The following is a 5,085-nucleotide window of genomic DNA, read 5'->3' on the forward strand; positions in this document are numbered from 1 at the left end:
TCAAAAACCAAACATAACACAATTTTGTTTTACAAGAAAAGTTTTTCCAAATTTTTCTAGGTTACCAGAGTATTTACTCTTTGGTAATCGATTACCAATTACCTGTAATCGATTACCAATTACCTGTAATCGATTACCAGTGGTAAAGTTTGATTTCAAAAGCTTTTAACTGAATTTGCAATGTTCCAAATGTTTTTTAAATGGTGTAATCGATTACAATATATAGGTAATCGATTACCAGTGTATCTGAACGTTGAAATTCAAATTCAATTGTGAAGAGTGGCATCTTTTCATAAAATTCTTTGTGTAATCGATTACATGGTTATGGTAATCGATTACCAGTGACAAGTTCTGAATAAAAAGTCAAGAGATGTAACTCATCCAATGGTTTTCTCAAGATTTTCTCAAGGTTATAACTTTTCTAATGGTTTTCTTGACCAGACATGAAGAGTATATAAAAGCAAGACCTTCACTTGCATTTCACAATCTTTTGAGAACTTTTGAACTTCTTTGAACAACTTTTGAGAAATCTTGAAACCTATCCTACTCATCTTTCTTCTTCTTCTTCCTTTTCCAAAAAGCTTTCTAAATTTTCTTTTTTCCAAACCTTGTTCTTCTACAAGTGAAAATTTTGCAGAAAACAAAAGTGTGCTATATCTTTTCATTCTCTTCTCCCTTTACCAAAAAGAATTCAACAAGGACTAATTGCCTGAATTCTTTTTGTGTATCTCTTCTCCCTTTTCCAAAAGAACAAAGGACTAACCGCCTAAATTCTTTTGTGTCTCCCTTCTCCCTTTTCAAAGAATTCAAAAGGACACAGTCTAAGAATTCTTTTGATTCTTCCCTTTCCCTTAAACAAAAGATTTCAAAGGACTAACCGCCTGAGAATTCTTTTTCTTAACACATTGGAGGGTACATCCTTGGTGGTACAAGTAGAGGGTATATCTACTTGGGTTGTTGTAACTGAGAACAAGAGAGGGTACATCTCTTGTGGATCAGTTCAAGTGGAGGGTACATCCACTTGGTTGTTCAAAGAGAACAAGGGAGGGTACATCCCTTGTGGATCTTTGCTTGTAAAGGTTTTTACAAGGTTGAAAAGAAATCTCAAGGACCGCAGGTTTCTTGGGGACTGGATGTAGGCACGAGTTGTTTCTGAACCAGTATAAATTCTTGAGCTTGTGTTTGTCTTCTTCTTCCCTACACTCTTTAATTTCCGTTGTGCACTTTTAATTATCACTTTTACTTTTGGTTAAGTTTCAATTATTGTTCTTTACTTTCTTAACTTTGTAGTAAAAGCCTAATTAAATATAGTAACATTAAGAAGGATAAATTTTAATTAGTCAAGGTACATTAATAATTAATTCAACCCCCCTTCTTAATTATTCTGAGGTCACTTGATCCAATAGAATATACAAAGGTCCACAACAATAGAAGTGCAAAACAAATGTGGAACACATTAGCTTTGACGTATGAAGGATTGTCGCAACTAAAATGCAACAAGCTCAGCTTGTTGACACGTAAGTATGAACTTTTCACTATGGAAGATGGCGAAGCTATACAAGCCATGTTTGGACGCTTCCAAACTATTTTAAATGAATTACGTTGTCTTAACAAAAAATTTGATATAACATTGACAAAATTCTAAGAAGTTTATCCAAAAAGCCAAACCATCTTCAACATACAAGGAATCTTCATCCAGACCTGCATCCAGAAGCTCATCCAAAGCTGTCAACATTGATACACCTTCTAATGATCAGTCCAATGGTGAAGGCTCATACGAAGATGATCAGTTAGTCTTCATCATGAGGAAGTAAGGAACATATGGAAGAAAAGGAGTGGATCAAACTGGAAAGGATCCAAGAAACCACATAAAGAAAGAATGGATAAGGAGAAAAGCTCCATCATATGTTATGAGTGCAAGAAACCAGGACATTTCAAGTCATAATGTCCAAACCTTGATAAATCGGCTCACAAGAAAAAGTACTTCAAACCAAAGGACAGGAAAGTATTGATTAACACATGAGGAGAACTAGACCACACGTCTTCTGATGAAGAAACAAAGGAAGAAGAAGAAGCCAACCTTTACTTGATGACAGACACTACATCAGAAGGATTAGATGAAGAGGTAAATATAAACAACCTTGAAATTCTTCAATTAGAATATCATGAACTTCTCTCCAACTCATCCATTTTGTCTAAAGCTTATCAAAATTTGAGAAAGGACTTCAAAATTCTTTCAAAATATTATAAATAACTTTAAGGGAAACATGAAGAAAAGAAGATAATTTTTCAGAAATTTCCACTCAATCATGTGATGACTTTGAAAGTCTAAAGTTAAAGACAACAAAGCTTCACCTTGAGAATGAGGAAATTTGTAAAGAAAGATCTAGTCTATTGGAAGACCTTCAGAAGTTGAAAAATCAACTAGAAGGCTTACAAAATGAGTACACCACACTCAATAAAGTTCAAGATTACCTAAATGAGGAAATGTGTAATATATTGAAAGAATGTTCATAAGTCCATAAGAATTATGAAAACTTGAAGGCAAGTAAATATAACTTATGGGCTGAATGTGAAGGTTATAAGAAAAGCCTAAAATTCTCAAATGATAAACTTGAACAGTACGAGATTATCTAAAAGCAACCTTAAGATGTTGTTACACTTCATCAAGATACATCAAATGTATGACTAACAAATCTGGAAATGGATATAAAGGAAAGAAGTATGTTCATGATGAAGAAACCATAGTATGTTATTTTTATGGAAAGGTTGGACACATGACATCCAAGTGTAGACATCTACCAAAGATTGGATCATCCAATGCTTTTAGAAGTAACAAGAAAGGACCCAAGAAAATTTGAGTACCTAAAGAGAAAATAATTCATGTTGCATATATATTCAACCACAACAAGGACACACCAATCATGGTACCTGGACAGTGGCTGCTCACGTCACATGACAAGAGAAAATTGTATGTTCCAATGCCTAACTCTCATGCATGGTTGAATAGTTACTTTCGGAGGAAATTAGAAGAGGAAAATAGTTGGAGTATGAAAGATAAGTATTGATCCCTATCCTCCCATTGATAATGTACTTTTTGTTAAAGGGCTTAAACATAATTTGCTTAGCATAAGTCAATTATGTGACAATGGACTTGATGTTTCCTTTAACAAAGAAGGGTGTGTTGTCCAAAACAAAAATGGGACTCAACTTTTCATTGCTAAGAGGAAAGGTAATCTTTATAAGATTAATCTTAGTGAACTATCAAATCAAATTGTAACATGTCTATTATACATCAAAGGAAACCACTGGGTATGGCATAAGAAACTTGGACATGCAAGCTTGAGGTTAATCTCAAAACTGCAAAGACATGATATTGTGAGAGGTTTACCAAGAATGTCATACAAAGATGATTTACTTTGTGAAGCATGTCAGGAGGGGAAACAGATTAAAACCTCATTCTCAATCAAAAACTATATTTCCACCTCAAGACCACTTGAACTGTTACATATTGATTTGTTTGATCTAACTAGAACAACTTTTGTTAGTGGAAAGAGATATGGTATGGTAGTAATGGATGACTTCTCAAGATAGACATGGGTTATGTTCCATGCTCATCAGAATGAGATCTTCTTTAAATTCTGTAAAAGAATTCAAAATGAAAAGAAAGTATGCAATACTTCAATCAGAAGTGATCATGGTGGAGAGTTTGAAAATGAGAGCTTTCGTTTATTCTATTAAAAAGTGGAATTCTTCATAACTTCTCTACTGCTAGAACACCACAACAAAATGGTGTAGTTGAGAGAAATAATAGATCATTGTAAGAAATGGCCAGAACCATGCTCAATGACAACTCTATCATTTATGGGCTAAAGCAGTGAATACTGCCTGTTGTTTATAGAACAAAATTTATATAAGACCTATTCTAAAAAATACTTCTTATGAACTGTGGAAAGGATGAAAACTTAACATTTCTTATTTCCATCCTTCTGAATTCTAGTGTTTCATTCTTAACACTAAAGAAAACTTGGGAAAGTTTGGCTCTAAGTGTGATAATGGAACATTACTTAAGTACTCTGAAACATCCAAGGCATACATAGTTTACAACCTTAGAACCTCTGTGGAAGAAGTTATTCATGTAAGATTTAATAACATAAAGCCTGATATAGAAATGTCAAAGCTTGATGAATCCTTTTGCAGATATAAGATTGGACAATGACATTGGACCACTGATAAAACAATCTACAGGAACAAATGCATCCAATCAAGTAACAAGGCAACCTCAAGAAGAAAGAGAACCAATTGGACAAATTCTAAGGAATAACAATCCAAAGAGTCAAATCATTAGAGATCCCTCAATCAAAGTTCGGACAAGAGGATCTCTTAGACAACAATGTCACACAACTATCATTTCAAAAGTGGAACCCAAACATATTGATGATGTAATGGAAGATAAGAACTAGGTAAAAGCCATGCAAGAGGAACTTGACCAATTCCAGAAAAATGATGAATGAAAGCTTATAGAACTACCACAGGGAAAGAAAGTAGTGGGTGCCAAGTGGGTGTTTAGAAACAAGACGGACAAGGTATACAAGGCAAGACTGGTTGCCAAGGGTTACTCACATTAGGAAGGTATAGATTATATAGAAACCTTTGCTCATGTTGCTCATCTAGAAAAAATATGCATTTTACTCTCATTTGTAGCTCATACAAAAATGAGACTATATCAAATGGATGTAAAACACACATTTCTCAATGGATTGATACAAGAAGAAGTCTATGTAGAACTATCCCCTGGGTTTGATAGTAACTTTTTTTCACACCATGTTTTTAAACTCTATAAAGCAGTGTATGGACTTAAGCAAGCTCCTAGAGCTTGGTATGAATGCATTAGTTCATTTATTGTAAACAATGGCTTTGAAAAAGGAATAATGGATACAACTTTGTTCCACAAGAACTATGACTCCCAATTCATATTAGTTTAAATTTATGTGGATGACATTATCTTTGGTGCTACTAATGGACCTATCTGTGAGGATTTTTCTAAGCTAATGCATGTTGAATTCAAAATGAGTATGATGGGAG

The sequence above is a fragment of the Glycine soja genome, chromosome 20 (genome assembly GCF_004193775.1).
Source record: "Glycine soja cultivar W05 chromosome 20, ASM419377v2, whole genome shotgun sequence".
NCBI classification, from domain to species: domain Eukaryota; kingdom Viridiplantae; phylum Streptophyta; class Magnoliopsida; order Fabales; family Fabaceae; genus Glycine; species Glycine soja.